Source organism: Fukomys damarensis, unplaced genomic scaffold (assembly GCF_012274545.1).
Source record: "Fukomys damarensis isolate Sample0158 unplaced genomic scaffold, DMR_v1.0_HiC HiC_scaffold_31, whole genome shotgun sequence".
Lineage (NCBI taxonomy): Eukaryota > Metazoa > Chordata > Mammalia > Rodentia > Bathyergidae > Fukomys > Fukomys damarensis.
The window spans coordinates 16,902,726-16,927,804 of record NW_022900943.1 but is presented as its reverse complement, the minus strand read 5'-3'; the positions used below and the strand labels follow the sequence as shown (position 1 = coordinate 16,927,804).

The 25,079-nt window shown below is 39.9% G+C and overlaps 1 protein-coding gene and 1 non-coding gene across 3 annotated transcripts in view; both read right to left on the bottom strand.

The window, feature by feature from the left end:
* Pgm5 (phosphoglucomutase 5) overlaps positions 1–25,079 on the bottom strand; it is a 174,610-nt gene that overhangs the window by 105,922 nt on the left and 43,609 nt on the right. The window lies entirely within an intron of this gene.
* On the bottom strand, positions 3,588–3,781 carry LOC117283865. The gene has a single exon (XR_004514901.1). It is a non-coding gene; the product is annotated as a U2 spliceosomal RNA (small nuclear RNA).

The window sequence follows — 25,079 nt, the reverse complement described above, 5'->3', positions numbered from 1 at the left end:
AGAGAGGGAGAGAGAGAGGGAGAGAGAGAGGGAGAGAGAGAGAGTGAGAGAGAGAGAGAAGCTGGGCTCAGTGATAGTCATGAAACCTATTTGTGCTTTGCACACAAAATGTCCAAGGATGGAGAATCCACATATTCACTGAAAGCTGCCAGCCATTCCGGAGCTTTAGACCTTTCCAACTGAAGTATTATCTTCTGTTCTCCTTTAGACCTTTACAAGTATTATTTTCTTTTCTCTTCCTTTCTTGGGACAAATGTGTATATCAATGCCTGCATCTCACTCCTAATTAAGAAATAATAGCAAGTGATGAACTGAGATTAGTTATACATTACATTTAATCAAATGAATTTGTCAAAATCCTAAAACAGTGGTTCATTTCTACGTGCATATTAAGGCAGGGGAAGGGGCACTTGGTATTAAAAGTTTCAGCCACTGTAAAACAGACCACCTGATCCTTACCACATTCTCTTTTGGATCTATGGGCTACAAAGCTCACATAAACCTGGCTCCTCACACAGTATCATTTTACCCCCTCAGCTTCATCTCCAACACCTCCTCCTCCCCAGCCGGCCACACTCTGACACCCAAAGCAGGCAGCTGGGGGTGACTGGGGTTAGGCTGACAGCCTGGTAGGAGGGGGCCTGCGGGAGGCAGGAGAGAGACTGACCAGAGTGCTGACTTTCTCTCAGTCCCACCACAGCAATCTGATAAGACTGACTCCTATGGGCTCAGACAGGATTAAGTGAGGTGCCACTGCAGCTCTCAGCCTCCCTGCCCCATAGCCTGGGCTGCATAAGAGCACACGGCTATGTTGCCAAATGGCAGGCCGAGGCAAGGTGAGAAAAACAGACGCCTGGCCTAGCAACTGCAGGATCTGTGTTCTCTTCCCCTATACACAAAGCATCCTTTCTCCCATCACCTTTTCAGTCTAGGACATGCTATCAGTGACAGGGTCTGATTTCCAAGGCGCTTCTCTCTCACACCCTCAACGCTGCAGGATGCTGGCTAAAAGGTCTGCGAGCTAAAAATAGTACCTCTTGTCTGCAAAGCTAAGCAAAGGGCAGAGTCAGGTTCTGAGCCCAAAGATGCTTTTGTTTAAGCCAAAGCAGTGGTGATGGAAACTCCAAGGGGCAAATTCCCAGGGGAACCCTTTCTCTGCATCCACAAAGGTGAATAAAAATGTACTGTAGTTGACTTGGCCACTGAAAGAGAGCAAGCTGCACCACATGAGTTTGAGATCCTTTGGTCAAACTCAGTAGACACAAAATAGCATCAAACATGCATATAAGAATATGAGAATTTGGAAGAGCAATTTGGGCTCTGTCGGGGTGGGCAGCGAAAAGGAGAGATTAGAGGCAGAAGAATTAAGTTTCCTGCTCCTGATGTTACCATAGAGGGCTCTGGCAATTGTATAACTCAAATGAAGTTAAGTCAAGCAGGGAACAGTTATTGTCAGAGGTTTCTGTACCAGTAAGTGAAACTAAAGTCACTCAAGAAATCAGAGGCAAAGTGGGAAAGGTAAGGGAAAGGAAAGAAGGGAAAAGAAAAAATATGAAAAAAGGAAAAAATGGAAACAAAGTCTTTGCAAATAGGAAAGGGGGATGAAGGGAGTGCAGAGGTAAGGGGAAAAATGAGAACCAACTTCTGTCATGTAAAGGTACAAGAGCCCAATGATGAATATAACTGTACTGTATACCTAAAAAGTACCAATAAACTCAATGAGAAAAAATTTTTTTAAAAAGGAATCAGTAGGGCCAGGGATTTAGCTCAGCGGTTTGGTGGCCTGCCCTGCAAGCACAAGGACCCAAGTTCAATCCCCAGTACCAAAAAAAAAAAAAAAAGGAATCAGTGGCAGCCAAGAGACATAGTCCAAATGAGGCAGAGCTAACGGGCTTTTCTGGGCCCTCTCCAACATCTGGTGTATACCACCAAGTCACAGGAAATATGGGTGGTAAAGTAGAAGGTTAATCTTTCAGGACAGCCAGGATAAACAGTAAGTTTGCAATAATAGTAAGCAGATTTTGAAGGCAGGTGTTGGCCGAGAATTTAACAGCATTTATATGCTTTCTATCCTCTTCTTGTTTGATTAGGCACATAATGCACTTATTTCCTGCATTAATTTCATTTCTAAATATAAATTTATGGTAAAATGCTACCTTATATTGAGATATTACCATGAATGATGAAAATGAGAGGATATACAATTCAATGTTCTGTGAAATGGATCACCCAGGATAATATACCAACATTCTCCACAACTGGAGCCATGACACAAGCATGACACTCATCCACTGTGTCCCAGACGAGCACACTCTCTTCTGACCCTCACTGCTTCTTCCCAAAGATCACCTGGGTTTGGCAGGTGACATAGAGAAAAGAGAAGCGTTTCACTGGGCCTTATCATGTGTGCTTCTCAGCAGGATTAGCCTGGAAGCTTAAAGTATAACCTGCTGTCAATGAAGGGACCTCCAAATGCAGCCCTATCACTACGTCTTACCATCTTTTGACAAAGAAATCTGTTTCATAAGACCTTCCACTAAACATAACTTAGAAGGGTGCCTACTTCATCTAGCTATGCTGTTGACAGGCCTGGAGAGATGCAGCAGGCATCTGACTCAGAGGATGGTGGTCTTATCACAAGGGATGGCTTAACAACAGGAGGGTGTACTCACGGGACCTGAGTTTGCCAGCCTTTATAGCTCCCAACTGTATTTCATCCTGGCTTCCCAGCCAGCTCCTTGAATCCCATTAGGAAAAAAAAGTGTCAACACTGATAGTAGAAGAGGAAATAGCATTTTTCAGATAAACTTCCCTTTGTGGTAGATGTATATTTTATTAGCTTTATCAAGTCTCCTTCCTCAGAATGTGTTCCACAGCAGTCAATTTCCTAAAATGACAAACTCATACATCATCATCAAAGCTAGATACACTACTTTGGAACTGCTTCCACAAAGGGGCCCAAGGTAAAGCTCCAAAGTGGGCATATTTCTAAGTTACACTATTGCAATTGCATAAAGTTTGCCTGCAGTCCTTTATTTTCTCATTAGCTAATTTTCATAATCTAGGCACAAGTAATTGGGCTCAGCAAATTTAGGGAAAGTTCTTGATGCTTTAAAATATCTCAACACAAAAGAGAAGAAAGAGAACAAATACATTTCAAACTTGGTTTAAACTCCCCATGCAGGATTCAATTACACACACTCTATTTTGGTAGAGGAAAAATATAGCAAAGATCACACAGGTATGAAAGAAGAGAAGACAAGCGGGGGAAGAACATGATAAAGGTTGGGTCCTCAAGCCATTTACCACCATTCATGACAAACACTTAATTCCATATGGGCCCTCTGGAAGCCTGTGAGAAAGACACACCTCAGGTGGAAAGGAGCTGGCATATTCATACACCAACTCTTATTAAGTACTGCTATAGGAATCCCAATACAGCCATCCATAGATCCTTGGATGAATTTCCTTGGACTCAAAGCACTTCACTGAATATTTACTTTTCTCAGTATTTTTGTGGGTGGCAGGAAGTCATCAGTGAACCAATAATTAGGCAGAGCATCTGCGGAAAGAATTCCTCTGATCCTAATCTTTTCATACATGGCTAATTTATTGCAGATCTGACAGCAACTTTACTGATAATTCAGCCATCAGTTAATACACACCAGCCCTTATCAAAACTGGGCAGTCATTTAACAATACTGATTCTGCAATAGTTTTCAGGTTCTAGAAAACAGTTTCTATTCTGCACTTGATCTTAGCCAAAAGGCCGAGAAGCGATAACAGTTTCTATTCTGGAAGAGGATGGAATTCAATTAAGTTTAATACAACAAATATGTATTTATGCGTGCTATATTTAGATACTATTTAAAACAATATATACTAATTAGGTGTAATTGTAGTATATTATACTAAGATATTTCCTACTTTAGTTACTTTCTTGTTTCTGGGACAAAATATCTGACACTCACAAGGTTAACTGTAGTTCGCAGTTCATAGAGGTTTCAGTACATGGTCGGCTGGCTCCAAGGCTCGGTGGCGTGACAGAGGGGAAGTCTGTGGACACCAGGCAGGAAGCAGCAAGCCTTCCTTCTTTGCCTTCTTATTCTATCCAGGCTACAAACCTTTGACTGGTGCCACACACATGCAATATATGTCTTCCCTCTTCAATAAATCCATCATTCATACCAAGAACTATGCTAAACCAACCAACGGACCAATCCAGTAACACACCCATGATCCAGCCACCTCCCAAAACCCTCACCTATGAGTGCATGAAGCTGTGAGGGGACACCCAGATATAAGCCATAATACTGCCTTACCAAATTTATAGTCAAAAATCAAGGTACACATATACAAAAATACTGTAAAATAAGTCATGTTATAATTACTAAAAGTATAAACTGAACTATATGCACATAGATTAAACAATAAATTTGAAACAGGTAAAAATGAAGAAAACCTATAGACATCTACAGAGTATTCCACCCCACAAAATCAGAATATACATTCTTTTCACTTGCACATGGGTCATTCTCCAAAACAGACCACATGACAGCTCATAGAACATGTTTAAATAACTGCAAAGGAATGTAAGTTATCCTACGTATATTATCAGACAATGGTGCAATTAAGTTGGAGATTAATAGCGTAAGATACCACAAGAACTTTACAAACACATGGAAATTGAATAACACTCTCCTGAACAATCAATGGGTCACAGAGGAAATTGAGGAAGAAATTAGTCTGCTTTTAAAAATCAACAATAGTGCCAATACAACATACAGGAATCTATGTAGAGGACACAATGAAAGCAGTTCTACATGGAAAATTCATAGAAGTGAATGTCCACACTAGGAAAACAGGGTGAGCTCAAAAAAACAACCTAATGATGAATCTTGAGCTTTTAGAAAAAGAAGAGCAAGAAAAATGCAAAGCTCATAAAAGGGAGGAAATTATAAAAATCAGAGCAGAAGCCAATGCAATGGAGACTAAGATAATGATACAAAAAAATCAACGAATCAAAGAGTTCGTTTTTCAAAACAATAAATAAAATCAATAAACCGTTAGTCAACTTGTCAAAAAAAGGAAAGAAAAGGCTCAGATCCATGCAATTAGAAACAAAAAAGGTGAAGTCACACTAGATCCAGGAGAAACCCAGAGGATCATCAATACCTACTTCAAGAAACGGTACTCTAAGAAAATGGAAAACACAGAAGAAATAGACAGATTTCTAGATACTTATGAATTAGTAAATTTAATTGAAGATTAAAAAATTCTAAACACACCAATTACAATCAGTGAAATTGAAAACAATTACAAATTTACCAACAAAGAAAAGCCCAGGACCTGATGGCTTCACTGCTCAATTCTACAAGACATTTAGAGAAGAACTACTGCTATTACTCTTTAAACTTTTAAATGAAATTGAAAGGTAAGCAATTCTTCCAAATACATTCCTGGAAGCAAGTGTTACTTTGAATCCAAAACCAGGGAAAGACCCTAACAAAAAAGGGAACTACAGGCCAATCTCCTTAATGAACACAGATGTAAAAATCCTCAATAAGATACTAGCAAACAGATATAGAGGTCATCAAGAAGATTATACACCCTAACCAAGTTGGATTTATTCCAGGGATGCAAGGATGGTTCAACATATGTATATCAATAAATGTAGTAAACTATAGTAACAGAGTCAAGGACAAAAACCATATGGTCATCTCAATAGATGCAGAAATAGCATTCAACAAAATTCAAGACCCATTCATAAAAACCTTGCAAAAAATTGGAATAGATGGTTTTATATCAACTTAATAAAGGCTATCTATGAAAAACCAACAGCCAACATCATATTAAACAGCCAAAAACTGAAAACCTTCACACTAAAATCAGGAACAAAACAAGGATGTCCACTATCACAACTCCTTTTCAGTATAGTTCTGGAAACATTAGACATGAGAAAGAAATTAAAGCAATAAAGATGGGAAAGGAAGAAGTTAAAAGTGTCATTATTTGCTGACAATAGGATACTCTACATACAAGACCCAAGAAACTCTGCCAAAAGACTTCTACACTTAATTGACACTTTCAGCAGAGTAGCTGGATACAAGGTCAACAGTCTAAAATCAATAGCTTTGGGCTAGGAATTTAGCTCAGTGGTTCCACTGCCTACCTCACAAGCACAAGAAACAGGCTTCAATCCCTGGTTTAAAAAAAAATCAATAGCTTTCTTATACACAAATAACAGACTCATGAGAGAGAAATTAAGGAAACAATTCCTTTCACAATAGCACGCCCAAAAATAAAGTATCTAGGAATCAATCTAATGAAAGAGACAAAAAGACCTCCACACTGAAAACTGCAGCACTCTGAAAAAAGAGAATGAAGAGGATATAAGAAAAGGAAAGATATCCCCTGCTCCTGGGTAGGAAGAATCAACATAGTGAAAATGGCCATACTTCCAAAACTGCAAGATTCAAGGCAATCCCGATTGAAATTACAACAGTATATCTCACAGAACTAGAGAACTAGAAAAATTCATTTGGAACAAGAAGAGACCTAGAATAACAAAAGCAATTCCAGGCAACAGAAACATGATGGGGGTATCACAATCCCCAATTTGAAACTGTACTACAAAGCCACTGTGATAAAAACAGCTTGGAACTGGCAAAGAAAAAGACCCGAGGATCAATGGAATAGATTGGAAGATATAGAAACAACTCCAGATGTACTCAGCTACCTCATCTTTGACAAAGGAGCCAACCATATTCAGTGGAGGAAAGATAGCCCCTTTAATAAACTGTGTTGGAAAAACTGGATTTCAACCTGCCCAAGATTAAAACTAGACCCTTATCTTTCACCACGCACTAAACTAAAACCCAAGTGGATTAAAGATCTAAATAACAAAACACAAACACTAAACTTGCTGGAAGATAAGGTAGGTAGAGCTCTCGAAGATATTGGCATAGGAAAAGACCTTATGGACAAATCTTCAACAGCATAGGAACTAGCACAAAGAATCAACAACTGGGATCTCATTTTATTAAAAAGTTTCTGCACTCCAAGAGGAACAACCAACAGAGCTGAGAGACAACCTACAACGTGCAGAAAAAAATTTTACCAGCTGTTCCTAAGACAAAGGACAATTATCTAAAATATATAAAGAACTCACAAAAAAATCAAGCCCTCCAAACATAAAGACCCGATTCAAAAATGGGCATCTGACCCTGGTGGCGTGCGCGCGAGCTCCCGGCCTGCGCGGGAGCTCCCGGCCTGCGCGACAACAGACCAGGAAGGCCCCAAAGACCCCGGAGGGGGTTTCTTCAGCTGCCTGTCTGCCTGCCTGCCTGCGACCACCCAGCGGCGTGCGCGCGAGCTCCCGGCCAGCCTGTGAACCAACAGACCAGGAAGGAAGGTAGCCGCACGGGCGCCCTTGAAACACCCACACGACACCCCCCCCTTCTCAAAACTCCTGATAGGGCCAGTCCTTAGACCAACTCTGCAGAGGCATAGGTTCCCATGAAGGGTAGTTTTCTGAGCTCCGAACTTTGATCATCTTTAAAGAAAGGGCAGGGGAAACCTGTAATAGAACGGAGTGGAGTTCAACCCTGAGGGTAAGGAAACTAAAGTTAGGCTTTGTAGATTGTGTTCAGTCTCAGTCGTGAGGAACAGCCATTGGCTAGCTATAACCAGGGGATTGGGTTCCGCATATGACTGTGCATGTGGTATAATATGAGATCAGAGATAGCCTGAAAGAGGACCTTCAAATTCTTTTTCTTTCCCTCTCTCTTGTCTCTTTTTTCCTCTTTCCACCCTAAAATTTCTTTCTTTTTTCTGTCCTGTCTCTCCAACTCAGTCTCTTGCTCCACCATAGTGTCCCTCATCTCCCTTTTTATTCCAGTTCCTGAAGAACTCAGACTTCTTTTTTTATTTTTTGTTTTTAGGACGGGTTTCTCTTTATGTTCTTTTCTCCAGTCATTTTACCTCACTCATGGCTCTGTACCTTCAAGGGAAGGCAAGCGCCTGTTACTGTTAAGGGGATATATTCCTGTCCTTATTCCTGCACTCTCTCTATCCCCCCTGAACTTAATAGCTTTGTAAAGATAGTAAGGTAATTCTACAACCTCTGGATTCACTTCAAACCTGCTCTAATTCTTTCACTTATCTAATCCTCTTGTTCTAAGTCGAACCCCCCATCCTAAATGGTAAAGATGCCATATTGAAAAGAATATTCACTGCAAACATACTATGAGCTGCTTCTTGAAATTAATCTAATTCACATGAGTTAAAGGTGATACATTAATGACTACCATAAGTGGTCAGTTGGCAAGCTGTGCCTGATCCTATTGGGCTGCTGAATGTATCAATTGGGACAAAGAGTGGTGATTGATTTAAAGAGTTGTTTTCTCTGATATTATGAAAACGAGAATGTCTATGAGTCATAAGATACTCAAAAGCTAAAACGCAACTATATTAGGAAGATTTAAGTAATACCCAGAAATTAAAGAAGGACAACCCAACAATAAAAATAAAAATGAGAAAACACTTAAGCAAGACACAAAAACAAATATCCAGTTCACCAATAGCAAATAGTAGGACAAATGAGGATGAAAAGTCTGATAGTGAACCAACAGGACTCCCTGGACCCATAGCACAGGAGGTAACAAAATTGATCAATCAGGCTCTAGAAAAATTCAAATCAGAAATAATTTCCCAGCTAGCCAGAGAGATGATGAGCAAAATAGAAGTCATGATTCGAGACTCTAGAGCAGAAACTGAGAAAAAAATAGATGAGCTCAAGACTGTGATAGAAGCCATGAAGACTCAGCATAAGAAAGACATGGAAACAATGAATGCCCAACAGAGGAAAGAAATGGAATCCATAAAACAGATTCAAACAGATATCCAGGAGATTAAAAACTCTATTGAAAGTGTACGAAACAGAATAAAAGATTGCGAAGATAGAATTTCAGATATAGAAGATAGGATAGCAGTCAGTGACCGTGAAAAAAGAGGTCTATTAAAAACAGTAAGGGATCATGAGAAATCAATCCAACAACTCCTAGACGATACAAAGAAAAATAACATAAGACTGATAGGAATTCATGAAAAAACAGGAGAAAACACAAATGATATAAAAAAGCTCTTCACAGAATTAATGACAGAAAACTTCCCAAACAGAAGGGAAGAATTAGACATACAGATAAGTGAGGCATATAGAACCCCAACTAGCCACGATCAAAAAAAATCTACACCTAGACATATAATAATCAAGATTCCAGAAATCCAACAGAAAAACAAAATACTACAAGCAGTAAGAGAAAAGAAACAAATCACATGCAAAGGGAAGCCCATTAGAATCACAGCAGACTTTTCAACACAAACCCTTAGGTCAAGGAGAGCCTGGAGTGAGGTATTCCAAGTCCTAAAAGAAAAGAATCTCCAACCTAGACTTTTGTATCCTGCAAAACTCTCTTTCAAAATAGATGGGGAAATAAAATACTTCCACGACAAAGAGCACCTGAGAAATTTCATGAACACCAAACCAGCACTGCAAGGAATTCTAAACAATATCCTAGAAAAGGACAACGAAATTCACAATAACATGAGGCCCAACAGACCAAATCAAATAGGCAAGGCAAGAAACTAAAAGGAGATGGGAGAAAAAGTAAAAAGAGTCAACAAATGGACAAAAACATGACAAGAATAAGTCAAAATATATCAGTTGTAACCATCAATGTTAATGGCCTCAATTCACCAATCAAGAGAAACAGATTGGCAGAATGGATTAAGAAGCAAAATCCAACAATATGTTGTATACAAGAAACACACCTAGTGCAAAAGGAAGTCCATAGACTGAAAGTGAAAGGATGGAAAACAATTCTCCATGCGTCAGGAGTCCAGAAAAAAGCAGGGGTAGCAATCTTATTCTCAGATAAAGTAAATTTCAAACCAAAACTCATTAAGAGAGACAAAGAAGGACACTACATCCTTGTAAAGGGAACAATTCAAGAGGAAGAGCTGACAATCATAAACATATATGCACCAAATATAAATGCCCCCAACTATATAAAACAAATATTAAGTAACATGAAAAACCAAATAAGCACTAATACAATTGTAGTGGGGGATTTAAATACCCCACTATCACAAATTGACAGATCTACTAGGCAGAAAATCAACAATGAAATAATAGAACTGAACCAAGCTTTGGAACACATGGACTTAATAGATGTTTATAGAGTATTCCACCCCCAAAAACCAGAATATACATTCTTTTCGGCTGCACATGGATCATTCTCCAAAATAGACCACATACTGGCTCACAAAACAGGTCTAAATAAATGCAAAAAAATTGAAGTCATCCCCTGTTTATTATCAGATCATAGTGCAATCAAACTAGACATCAATAGCACAAGAAACTATAGAAACTTCACAAGCACATGGAAACTGAACAACACTCTCCTAAACAATCAATGGATTACAGAGGAAATTAAAGAAGAAATTAGACAGTTTTTACAAATAAATGAGAATGCCAATACAACATACAGGAATCTTTGGGACACAATGAAAGCAGTTCTACGTGGAAAATTCATAACATTGAATGCCCACACTAGGAAAACAGAGCGGGCTCAAATAAACAACTTAACGATGAAACTTAGACTCCTAGAAAAACAAGAGCAAGAAAAACCCAAAGCTCGAACAAGAGAGGAAATTATAAAGATCCGAGCAGAAATCAATGCAATTGAAATTAAGAAAACGATACAAAAAATAAATGAAACAAAGAGCTGGTTTTTTGAAAGAATAAATAAAATTGACAAACCCTTAGCTAATCTTATCAAAAATGGGCATCTGAAATGAATAGACATTTGTCAGACAAAGAAGTAAAAGCAGCAAATAAATATATGCAAAAATGTTCCACATCACTGGTCATTTCAGAGATGCAGATGAAAACAACACTGAGATTTTACCTCATCCCAGAAAGAAAGGCTGCAATCTAGAAATCAACTAATAACAAATGCTGGTGGGGCTGTGGGAAGAAAGGAACCCTTCTCCATTGTTGGTGGGAGTGCAGACTGGTGCAACGACCATGGAAATCAGTATGGAGATACCTCAAAGGACTAGGATTATAGGTTCCATTTGACCCAGCTATTCCTCTGCTGGGCATATTTTCAAAAGAATAAAAAGAATCATACCACAGCGATATATGCACTCCTATGTTTATAGTGGCAGTTTGTAATAGCTAAAACTTGGAAACAGCTGAGTTGCCCATCAACTAGAGATTAAAGAAAATGTGGTTTTTCTTTTTTTTAATTTTAAATTGAATTTATTGGTACATTCTAGGTAGACAGTACAGTTATATTCATCACTGGGATCTTGTACCTTTACATGCCAGGTCTTGGTTCTCATTTTTTCCCCTTGTCCCCATCCCCTCCTCCCCTCCCCACTTTCAAACACTTTAATTCCATTTTTACATTTTCTCATATTTTTTTCCTTTTCCCTTATTCCCCTTTCCCTATCCTTCTCACTGTCCCTACACCTTTGTTCCTTTTCTTCCTATTTCACGTTGCTAATTGTCCCGTTAGGATCTTGAGTTCTATTTTAGTTTTTCACACCAGAGCAACTATTCGGTATTTGCATATGTGTGACTTATTTATTTCACTTAGGAGTATATCCTCAAAATGTACCCATTTACCTATGAATGAATCTACTTTCTCATTCTTCATGGCTGAGTAGTATTCCATTTAAGATGTAGTATTTCTATAAAATGGAGTACTACTCAGCCAAAAAGAATGAGAAACTAGAAACACTCACAGGAAAATGGATGCATGTTGAGGCCATACTCTTAAGTGAAATAAATAGGACATACATGTAAATATCAAATAATTTCTCTGGTATGGAAAACTAAAGGTGTAAATAAGATGCAAATTGTATAACTGATAATGTGAAATAGGAAAAAAAGGGCTAAAGGTGCAGGGGAAGTGGGACAGGTAGAGGAAAGGAAATAAGGGAAAAGGAAAAAAGTGGAAATAAGTATTTGTAAATAGGGAAGGGAGGATGGGGTGAAGGGAGGGCAGGGACAAGGGGAAAAATGAGAACCACGACCTGTCATGTAAAGGTACAAGATCCCAATGATGAATGTAACTGTACTGTATACCTAAGATGTACCAATAAACTCAATAAAGAAAACTTTATGGGGAAAGCAATTGGAGTTGTGTCTAAGCCAAGTCCGTTCCTATTCCAAAGCACAAGGCCACAGCTTCAGCTGTCTACACTACGGTGATTCAGAGTACTGCTCCAGATTCCAGTCTGTGTTTGAATCTCCTTATTGTGGTCACAAGTTTCCCCAGTTCCACATCTGAAGCTCTTACCTGAATTGCCTTGCTAGCCTTTGTCTTGTTGATTTCCTATGTGCCAGCCTTTGGCTTCAGGGTCTCCTGCCAACTGCTTCCTGGAATATCTACTTTACTTCCTCTCCCAAAGGGTGGTGGGCACCAGATTCTAGATCTTCATATTCATGATCAGGTTTTCCATTTGCATGTGCAGATGAGCTAAACACTGGACAATGATGGACTTGGAATGACCAGAAAGTAGACAAGAAACCAAGGAATGCAGGAAGGTCTAGGGAAGAATCGGTTCTCCGTGACATGAGGATCAGGCCCCAGAACATAACATGTGGAACTCCTTTACCCAGTTTTCTGGCTGCTCTTTGAACATCATTGCACACGACTGTTTGGCTTTTGGGTACTTCTACAACTCCTTGATAAACACTCCATAAAAATTGTGTTTATCAGTCTTCTTATATACTTCAATCAATTCTGCATACCTTTCTGCTAACTGCTACACACTGCCTAGCTTATCCTTCCAGTTCTCCTCCCAATCTGCCAGATAAACTCCTATTCTCCAAGCCATCTATCCAGCCTTCAACACACTCTCCAAATGCCTCCTCCTCCCTCAAGCCCTTCTCTTCCAGCATCCTCCAATTTTAGGTAGAGCTGAACCCTCACTTCTTGGTGTCACCAATGTACCATTATTTCTACAGTTATTGGTTTACTTGTCTGCACCTCTTCCTGCACTATGGGATTCTCCAGAGCAGTGTGTCTTTCAAGTTCCATGTAGACTTTCTCCTCATACTTCATACAGTATCTGGCCCAGAGCAGTGAAGAAAACAGCATGACCAGAGAAGAGGATGTTGGTAAACAAAACGTAAATGAGTTTGTCCACCCTGGAAGAGCCCAACATTTGGAACACATGTGCAGATGTGTAAAGCATTTGCGGAGAAAGCAGGAGGAAGAGAGGAGAAAGTAATGAGGAGAAGATCTTTTCTTTGTCTTGACCCAGTGGCCAGGGTCAAAGACAAGGAACTTGAAAGCTCCTGAATTTATTTCAACTGGTGGTCTGGGTAGATTTGGGAATCTAATGCATGACCTTTTAATATCTTTTGATTAATCAATCTAACTCATACGAGAAAGGGTGAAAGGGGACCTTGATTTTACTGAATATGACTGTGTTTTTTTGCTCAGGACATCAGCTCCCATGCCTTTAGTGATTGTTCACAGCACCTAGGACATGATGAACACTAATATTTCAAAAATGATGGTGGGGGTAATAAGATACACTCACTGCTATAAATCTACATGTTTTAAGTATCAAATACCACCCCCACTTTTTCAAATAAGTGAAAAACAAGGCAGTTTCCCCTAAAGTAATATCTTTAATTAATTCTGGGTGATTCTGAAGGTGACCAGCAGAAGTAGATAAACCCTAGGTGTGATGCATAATCATTTTGTGTGCACGCACGTGTGTGTGTGTGTGTGTGTCCACTTTAGGGAGAGTTTATTATTCACGAGTGAGAATGTAGGGGTAGAATTCAGGTTGAGAAGGGGTACATTCAAAATTGAAACCAGGAATAGAAATATGCTGAGAGAGAAAATAACATAAAGGGAAAGAGAAAGAAATGAAACTAGCCAGACAGGTTTAGAAAGAAAACAGTTCCCTTCAAATAGAAAAACAGCCACAGGATATTCCCAAATAATGCTGCTTGTAATGTCCATATTTTGATAAATGTGACCTTGTTGTGCTGCCTGTCCAAACATCCCAGATCTCAAGTAACCTCTGGCTGGAGAAATGGAACCCACACAGTAACAACAGGTTTCCTACCACATTGATCTTGTTGATTTTGGAACAGATTAAAACAGATGTTTCCTGTCAAACTGTGACTCTCTCCCCAAAGAATACACCAGCATCCTCAATCGCTTCGAGCTACACATATGACCAGGGGCCTCCCTGCAACTGAATTTCCCCTTAAGATCCTTGTTCCATTTGTGAAGCCAGTTATTCCTGGACAGCTCATCATGCACTAAAATACTGCTTCTTTGGAAATGGAGTATGGAATATAGTTCAATAAAAGGAGGAAACTATTAAGAAAATGGCTCTACAGTCAATTAGAGGAAACAGAATCTTGGACATGGGGCTATCACAACCAGCTGTGCACCGATAGCTTAAAGATACTTAACACATGTGATGGAGAAGGAGTAGAGCTCACAAGCAAGCCCTGAGACGATCTAGAAATTACAATGGAAAATTGACCCATTGGCTAACGGTGATTTCATCAAAACCCAGGCACTTCTACAGAAAACTTACAACTCTTCAACTCTTTCCTCTTTTAGGAAGAAGGGAACACTCAGTAAGAAGACTACAGCAAATATTAGCATGTGATATTTATCAGAATCAGATCAGAAATGTCTTTGTGGAGGTCACGATTCTCAACGCATCATGAAGTACTGCAAACTATGTATAAGGTTCACTTCCAGGAGCCAGAAATGTTATGATTTAAAGACGCCATTTTCTTCAATAAACAATTCAACAGAATTGAACTCTTAGATGCAGGAGAAAAAAGACAAACTATATTAAATAATAATAATAGCTAGTATTCACTAAGCACTTATTCACTTTGCATTTATAATCCTTTTCATGTTACACAATCACCAAACAAGGCCAAGTACCTGATTTTCACTTGAAAGATGAGAAAACGGGTATAGAAAGGATGATGGATCTCCCCGACATTACAGCTAATAATGGCCGATCTTGAATTTGATCTTGGGGTTTTCTGAACCTAAAGCTCAAGCTCTCTACCACCACAGGTAGCACTTTGTTATTTACAACAGATGTTTGCTTCAGTGTTTGTTCTCCTCTGACTCTGACGCAAAGCTGCTTACCTCACTGATCCGCTACTATGATCAAAGCACCATCCTCGAACTGGAAAAAAAAGCAAGAATAAGATGTGGCCCTGTGCTGGGGACTCGGCTCAGTGGTTCTGCCACCTGCCTCGCAGGCACAAAGACCCAAGTTCGATCCACGGTACCAAAAAAATATTTAAAAATAAAAAAATAAGATGTGGCCCTGTTCTGACAGAGCTCATTCAAGGGTTTCACGAAGAGTCTAAGAGAAGAACACTCTGTTATAACAAGTCCTGATCTCCCAGGCCAACATGAGTGGTTGCCTCTCATCATCTTCATCATCTCTGTCAAGGGCATTTCTTATTCTTTATATCTTATTGTAAGTGTTGCTACTGATACCTGATTCTCTCACTAAGTCATATTTTTTCTATGGTAAGCTTGAATTTCTTTCACTCACAATAGCCTCTGACCCAGAGAAAAAAAATCACTAAATTTTTGTTGCTAAGTAAGTTGTACTCAGCAAGTGACATCAAGGGTACTGGCATTTTTCGAGGACAAATTCTAGAATGTCCTTTAAAGATGGCCAAGTAATTAAAACAAACCAGTGGATACTGAGAGCTGTCCACTGCTCTCCTTATTCATCAAGCCCAGATTTCCTCCTGCAGCCTGCTCTTCAGCAAAGGAGAATGAATTCAAGACAGGAAAACTTCGGCACATGAGGGCACCTGGAACAGTTTGCTTACACGTAAAGACACAGAAATAAAAAGCAGGAGCTTCTTTTCTTCCTTAAGACCAGGTCACATGCTGGGTTCACGTCAGCACTGGCAACGCCTATTCAGAAGGAAAAAGACCACACCCGAAGTACAACAGAGCTGGCACTTCAGTGGCATTGCTGCTGCAACAAACCAACCGATTCTCTGGAGCGCCTTCCCGGCATTTCAGTATATGAGATACACAACTTTTTCCTTATTGCTTATGTCATGAGGGTGCTGGTATTTGTTACTTGTAGCCATAAGCCACCTTGTTTCCAGTACTTGTTGCCACATCACAACTGCATAAATCAGGACTGATTGACCTAGGTGTGTTTTTCCCATCCTGAGGATCAATTTATTTATGTGTAAAACACAGGAAAGTATACTTTTTAATTGGGTTATGACTATAACCTATAGCTTGAAATCTTTGGTAGATACTTTCACCTCTTCCTCTGTGTCATCATCATTATTAATATCATTATCATAGTTCATGTCATCCTCCTAAATTCTTTAGCATAAGGGAAAGACCTTTTGGCAGTCAAATACTAGAGATACTTTATACCTCCAGAGACTACACAAAATGTGTAGAACATCTAGAGCTAGAGCAGAGACTGCTTGCCCCTTTATAACCATTCTCTCCTCTTTCTTCATGAGAAATTCTGAGTTTTAGTTCTGCGTATATGACCATTTAGAATGAAGATTTCCATTTTTCAGCTTCCCTGAGTGTGCCCATCTCATTAAGTTCAGGGCATCAGGATATAAGCAAAAGGGTCAGGTGCCCATTTCTTTAAAAGAAAATGAACATCTTCTGTACTCCTTTATCCTCTCCTGATGCTAGCCAAAATGTAAATGTGGTATTTGGAGTTTTTTACTTAAATCCTGAGGACAAAAGCTGCATCCAAGGGAGACAGAGCCATGACCTAGAAGGAATGTGGCTCCCTGAGGGCTCTGAGAGAGGAGCCCCACCCTATGCCTACTTCCCTTCTAAAAGGTTACAGAGAGGCTCTGAAGTATGGTGAGAATCAGCGAGAAATCATAAGTACCATCACACACACACACACACACACACACACACACACACACTCACATCTCCTTTTCAGTGTTTTTAAATATACTGTCATGAGAACCCCTTCATGAGACTCCCACTGTTATGGCTTGCATATAGCTTAGTCGTGTCCAAAAATAGTCCGTTATGATTAAATCCTTGGTCCCCAGCATGGTGCTAATGGCAGGTGACAGAACCTTTGAGAGATGGGACCTAGTGGAAGGTTCTTGGGTCATTTTGGGGTATGTTCATGGAGGTGGTTATGGGACCCCTGTTTGCATGTGTCTGTCTGTCTGTCTCTCTCATCCTGTTTGTCTGTGTATTTACACACACATACACACACACACACACACACACACACACACTCACACTCCTCCACCATGATGTGACCAGCTGGGAGAATCTTTGCCAGAACTGATCCCACACAAGCGTCATGCCCTTGAACCTCCAAAATGATGAGATGAATAAATGGTTTCTGTTCATAAAGTTGGCTGCCTCAGGTATTTCACTGTAGTATTGAAAGATAACTAATATGCTAAGCCTGGCTCAAAGTCATACTGACTCAGAGCTACTACCCAGCCTCTCACCTCTGTATTGAGACCTGGGTAACAGATAAAAGCTTCTTCTGTAAATCCAAGTTGTTTTGTCTAAATCAGTCCTCATTCTCAAATTTTTCACACCGCAGGCCCTACCTGATTTAATAAGATTCATGTAGAGAAACCTCATCTGGGGAGGAATACCCACCTTTCCACCTCCTATCTCTCCCCATATACTACAGGACTTCACGATTGACTCTGCAGATAAAGGGGCTCCACAGGCTCTTACAAACGTTGCTAAAGTCAGTCTAGAATCAGAACATAACCATTATGATAGTACAGTGAGGCTGAGATGCTAACTGTTAAGGAGTAGCCAGTGTTACATTAGTAACAAGGAAAGGCATTTTTGCACATCTCTCCATGAATAAGTATATCACAAAGCAATTCATTTGGTCGTAGTGTTTCTCTTATTTTGCTTTTGTAGTTTTGGCTGAAACAAGCAGATTAGGAAATGAACAAATGTTTACAATATGCACATGAGCCACATAATATGTCTTAATGGGATGTTTGTGCAACGCAAAGTCAAAACCCTATCATCACAATTAATGGTAGGGGATAAATGTTTCAGACCTACATGGGGGTTTAACAGCTTTTGGCCAGCAAACAGAAAGACACAGATGTGTTTTAAAAGAAAAGAAAAAAAACAACAACAGTATTTTTCCAGCAAGGCAATTCTTCTGAAGAGGGAGTACTTTCAGGATCCAATGAGCTTTCTATGGAATTATCTAATACAGTGAACAACAACTAACTTTATAAGATTATTTCTCATTTGTAACAACTTTCTGGCATAGCAATTAAAAGGCAAGGATCAAAAGGCAATTAATCTATTCCTCAGTCACCAGCTAAAACTTTGATAAACATACTATCTTAGTTGCTCCCTCATTGCTGAGATAAAACACCTGACACCATAAATTAAAGGAAAAAAGGTTTATTTTGGCTCACAGTCTGTAGAGGTTTCAGTTCCAAGGCAGGGCAACAGGGCAGAGGAGCATCACAGAGAGGAAACAGTCCATGGCAGAGCAGACAGCAGACAGCAAGGCAGTAAGCCTCCCTTTCCCTTTATCTCATCCAGGCCCCAGGGTGGGCCTTCCCCTTAGCTATATTCAGAACTATGTTAAACCAATCGTTGGACTAATTTAGTTATCACACCTTTAATTCATATTCATACATCCTTAATCCATATCCACACACCCTGGATGCAGCAAACTTCAAAAAGCCTTACCTATGAGTGCATGAGGTTTTGGGGGGAAACGGGGTGCATCTAGATACAAACCATAACACACACAAAGAAGAACTACAGAAAATTAACAATCGTATTTACAATGTAATCTGAAAAAATACAAAATATCCCATGAATATCTTAAGTTCACACAGCAATCTTCAGAGAGCCTTGCTGTGCTGTAAAATGGAAGGGCCAACATCAAGGAGCACCCCTAGTCATTCTCTTCTACATGAAAGTTACAAGAGCTGGGGCAGCCACTGGCCAAGATTAATTCCTTAACGTGGAAGAACTGAAGACTCATCATGAGCATATTCTGTCCTGACTTCAGTTTGTTATCTATGGAACTCCTAAGATCTGACAACAGCTAAACTTACAAAGCACGGACTGTGGACAGGCCCTGCTCGAAACAGTGCCCATGTAATTCCTTATATAGTCTTCAGTAAGAGAAGTGTTATTCTTATATTCATTTAGAAGGGAGGACCCTGAGAAGTTAGGTAACTCATCCCAAGGTAAACAATGGTCAGAAAGCTGAGAAGTCAAAGTTCAAACCGAGGTAGTGTGAATGCAGAGGTCAATGTAGGTCAGAGAGGACAATGTTCCATTTCTGCACAAGACATTTGACTACACTGATAGGCACAAATGCTTGCTCTTCTTTATCTGTTTTCTCTTTCTAGCATGTTTTTGCCTTTCTTCCTGCCCTCCCTCAAAATATGGATAATAGAATTTTGTCTTTAATCTGTAGGATGCTATCTCGTTGTGATGTGAAAAAACTACCCAGGTCTAGCTTTTACTTCAGATTGCTGGACTTCTCTAAATCTAGCAGAATATCTTACACAAGAATATGAATACATTTTGTTGGTTGTGAAGGGATAGCTGGAGGAAGAAGGAATGTGGAAGGAAGATGAGCTCCAACAGTGATGTCCAGAACAAAGCAGTGAACCTGGCACACAACAGGGGCACACAAAACTGTTATTTGATCAATGAAAATATGGGAGGTAAGTAAGGATGGGGGAGAGAATAGAAGAAAGGAAAATAAAGGCGAGAAGGGAAAGGAAAGAAGAAAGGAGGCAAAAAGAAAGAAGGATGGAGAAAGAAAGGAAGAGTAAAGGGGAGAAGATGGGAAAGATGGACAGACAACTATACGGCTTTTGAAAAGGTCACAGCAAAGCATTACTACTGCAGTCTGAATACCAGTGACACCAGTGAGAAGTGGGGGATTTGCAGAGAGAAATTAGTAGGTAAAAAGAAGAGGTCCTGAATTCCCCCTCCAGAAGTGTACACAATGCACTTATGTGGCTCACACCCCCTTGCCATCTATAGTCCTAAATTACTGTAGTTACTCCTTCAAGAAGGAATGAAAAAAAATCTTGCTTTGGAGAATAATGTACCCATTACCCATCAGCTGGTCTGAGAAGGAATGACCTTTTCCTGGCCCTATATAATGTGGGAAAGGGCTTCAGACTGTCAGCCTCTCCCATGCCCTGCAGCCCCAGCAAATCAATAGGTCAAAGATGGTATGAATCCCATACAAAGTCAAGACCCAAGGGAATGTTTCTAGTTTCTTCTTAAAAAGAAAAACTTGGTCATAGACAGAGTAGTGCAGGATATGAGGAACAGAAATCTTGCACACACTGGCCTCCTACCCTCTGGCCTACAGGGCCAGAGCAAGCAGCCTGGAGATGAGAGTGTCACTGCCTAAGGTAGGGGAGGGAAAAAAATCCAGGACAAATATCAGCATCACTTGAGTTGCTGGATTAAGGTTGACCTGAGAACAGCTCTACTCTAGTTACATCAGCCAACACAAACCTTTCCTTCTCAGACCTCATTTCAGCTAGTTTTCTTTGATTTGCTGCACAAAGATTCTGACTGATACAATGTAGTCCTAGTTAAAGATCTTGCATTCTCAATACAGGCCCTAGCTCACCCAAGAGTTGTCCTCTATGCTGGAATATAAACCACTGATGTGATCAGGGACTCTGGAAGAGTTTAAAATTCCAAATGACAAACTTAAACCTCAGGGAGAAACCTGATCAGAGATGAGACAAAGGAATCCCATGCCTGGTTTCTACCTTCACCTGGCTAGGGCATACAGACAGAAGCTGACAAGATTTATTTTTATTTTTCTAGGCACAGACATCGTATAGCCAAGGACTAATGCATTACTAAAGAAACCCACTAAAGACTAATTGATGTCTTTTATGTTTTGGGTCATTAGGGTTGTCTGTCTCAGATTTAAAACTCCTGCAGAGAAGAAATGGAATCCTCTTAACCCACTTTACACAGAGTATAGTACAAATAAGCTGCTGAAACCTGATAAATGCTTTTTGGTGCAGCTGCTGCTGCTGATGATCTTACAACTTCAAGCAGAGCCTGAGGCATGGGTATAAATTTCAAACTTTACCTTGAACTCCAGTCAACATTTTCCTTGAAGTCTTAAGTTCAAGCCAGGAATTGCTTCTTTCAGAGCTTTACTGAACAGTGGTGTAATGATGACACTCAAACTTACTTGACATCGGTTATGTTCATCTGATGTTATCTACAGCTCTTTGGGCAATGTAGTTCCCTGCACTCACCCTGACAGCCCAACAGCTCATACAAATGTCTTTCACTTGGGTACAGCCAGAACTCTCCTTGTTCTTAACAATAAGCATAGTACAGAGAATATGAGACTCGCCTCAGACAATCTGATGGCACAAGCCTTGACTGCATCTCATCTTCACTCCTCTGTGAGGCTGGGCAAGCTACTTCCCCTCTCAGCATATTTTTCTGTGAATACGAAGCACCCATCCAAATTATTTCTGAGGGGTTTTATAACCATCAAGTTTCCGCAACAGAATTCATTATAAATAAAAACGCACTCACGTTCCTATTCTTAACTCTTACTTTTAGCTGAGCAGGCAAAACCAGGCAGCTTTTTTGTTCACCCTATGTGTTTCTCTTAGATTCCATTTTTCCTTTAGCCTGATGGGGAAAGTGAAGTTAACAGTTAGTTAAGTGTGATGGTTAAGCTTAACTGTCATCATGACTAGCTTGAGTGACCTAGGGAATTAGTAAAGGACACTTCTAGGTGTATCTGGGTAGGTCATGGAGGTGTAGTGTTGGGGTCAATAGCTGATCCGTGACCGCTTCCTTTCAAGCACTGTTCCCCTGCTCTGATTCCTGCCATTATGAAGTCAGCAGCTTTGCTCTGCCACACCCTTGCCCCTGCCTTTGGAGCCATGAGTCAAATAGGCCTCTCCTCCTTTAAGTGCAGGTATCAAGTATTTTTGTCAACTGACAAACACAGCAAGCATTTAAACAGAGTTCCAACCCAACAGTCAAACTTACCAATATCCTAGGGGGGTAGAGTTCAAAAATGTATTTTAGAACTCTTTTAATGAGAGTACAAAATATATTCGAAATTATGAAGCACCCACAAAAGGTAAAACATTCTTTCACTCCAGAAGTTCAGCAGGCCTGAGATGACTTATTGTCACCCTCTTACACTGAAAAGTAGCGTGACTTGCCAAGGTCCTCTGGTGACTGCACAAAGCATATATGGCACAGAGGTAGGCTGACCTAACTTATACTCCTCATGTCCTCATGTATGCAGCCAATAAATCTGACTAATGGGCTTAAAGCTTAGATTTAAGGTCTAAATGTAAATTAAGTTTTTTGGTTTACCACAAAGAGGGACACAATGGATGCACCCAGGCAGTATTCACTTACTGGCTTAGTGTGTGTTGGTTTCTATACTAGGGACTGAAGTCACCCAGAGAGTGATGATTCCAAACACTGATCATAAAGGGAGACCCAAGAGAGGTATTTCTTTTTAAATTATTAAGACTTACTTATTGTTATTATCTTTATCAGGACACAATTTACAAAAATAAACTTTATCACTGTGAATTGTACAGTTCTATGAATCATGACAAACATACAAAGTTGTATAACTACCACCATAATCAAGATTTGGGGCATCTTCATCAGCCCAAGCAGTTATCTCATGGAGTAGTAACCAGTGGGGTTGGTTTTTAAGTTGGACAGTTATTTCAAGGAACAAAATGGGGAGATTATTTTACCTAACATCTCTATCAGAAACCAAAATTAATGCTGGGCATGGTGACATACGCCTGTAATGCCAGCACTCAGGAGGCTGAGGCAGGAGGATCACTGTGAATTCAAGACCATCCTGGCCTACATAGTGAGTTCCAGGTCAGTCTCAACGACATAGTGAGACCCTGGCTCAAAGAAAAAAAGAACCAAAATTAAGACTAGAAATAATAGAAGGCCATGAAGTCAATACTCCCACTGACAGCAATGGCATGCCACTTAGTTACATATTCTAGACTAGATGGCACTAAAACCCAAACACATAGTAACATTAAGGGACTTCTTTCTGTATAGGTCAAAGGACTTGTCAAAGGCCAAGGAGGGCTAAAACAGGAAGAGGTAAGCATAGGAGGCTGAACACCCTGGAAAACAGCTGTGCTCTAGCATAGACAGAATCAAGGAATGATAAACAGTCCTTGCAGTAATAGCAGACAAGAGACCACTGACTTCTACAATGGTTCATCTTTAAGTAGATATAGGATGGTGATGGCAACTATGTATTTTGAATTCAGGTCACTTAATGCTCATCCAATAGTAATTCTCTAAGTCAGACAGCAGAAACCTAAGATGAGTCTGAAAAATTGAGTGAAAGATGGTTTATCAAACACCACCACCAAAACTCCTGCAGCTTCTAGATTTGATGCCCAGTTATTCCTCTCATTCTAACCCATTAATACATAAATCTTCTCTACTAAATCTAGGCTTAAGTGATTTCTCAGCAGACCTTAACGCTTGCCAACATCAAATAAGAGACTGAAACCATCTCAACCTTCCCAGTAAGTGAACACAAAATCCATACAGTCATGGTGCTAGAAATCTTCTAAATGGCCTAGAAAATTAATTCCTCATCATATTTACCAGGACAAACCATCCTGAGCCCGTTTCAAGCTACAGTGAGTTTTTAATTATTGACTAGGAAATAAACACTATGTGGTTGCTTTCTTTTATCTCACATTGATTAAGTCACATATGCTAAGGGCTTCAATACCCAATCAGTACTAAAACTCCAATTCTCTATTAACTCCTCTCACTGCAACTGAAGACCACAAATCAGACACAGGCCAACACCCAACAAGGATTGGTAATTACACATCATTCTTCTTATAACTCAGGAATATTTTCCTCTGTAAACAAGCATCACTAAACTTATCTTTGTACAGAAATCAAAGGACGCATGTTATTATTTCACAGTAGTTAAATTTCAGAATTATATGGTTTGATTTGTGCACTCTAGCTTATATTTCTGAAAAATAAGAAGTATACACAAAGGGAAAAATATCATTAATTAATTTAATAAATGTTTATTAAGAACATGCTCTGTACCAGTGTCATGGTTTAAATCTAAAATGTCACCAGAAATCTATTGAGTTTGGAAAGTGATTAGATCCTGGGGCTGATATAATCATCAGTTGATTCATCCATTGATGGGTTTAGTAGCTGAATGTGCTGTCAGGATATAGGGCCTGGCACAAGGTGATCACTAGGGTGTGACCTGGAAGAATACATCCTTGTACTCTGCTCTTCGCTTCACTGTCTGTCTTTTGGCCACTACTCGGTGAAAGCTTTCCTCCACCATGCAATTCTCCCATGCCATTTCTGCCTTGGAACCAGCTGACCATGGACTGAATTCACTAAAGCCAAGAGTCAAAATAAGCCTTTTCTTCCCTAAGTTGTAGGTGTTGGGTATTTTGTCCCAGTGATGGGAAAGTATCTAGAACAGATGTTGGCAGCAGACAAGCAAAGTTGTTGCTGTGCCTATACATGATCATATCATTCAAGGACCTCTGGAACTGGAGTTTAAAGAGGCATGGGGATAGATGCTGGCTACAGAAGCCTTAGAATGGTGTAAGCAGAATAAGCAAACATTGATGAGAGAGTCTGGTTGGAGTTCAAAAGACCAGAATGCTGAGAGGAAGATGAAGAGTAAAGACCAGGCTCAGAATGTTTCAATCGGGAACAAGAATTCTACTGGTAGTTAAACTAGAATCCACGCATGTATGTTACGCATTGGCAGAAAATTTGTCTTTATTTACCCATGTCCTGAGACTTTGTGGGAGGTGAAGGGCAATGGACTAATTAATCTGATGGAGGAAATTTCAAAGCAGCCCAAAATTCAGAGTATGTCATGGGTACTGCTGAGTGTTTTTAACCAAGTCTACAGTGGAAATCAGGAGCAAAAAAAAAAAAAAAAAA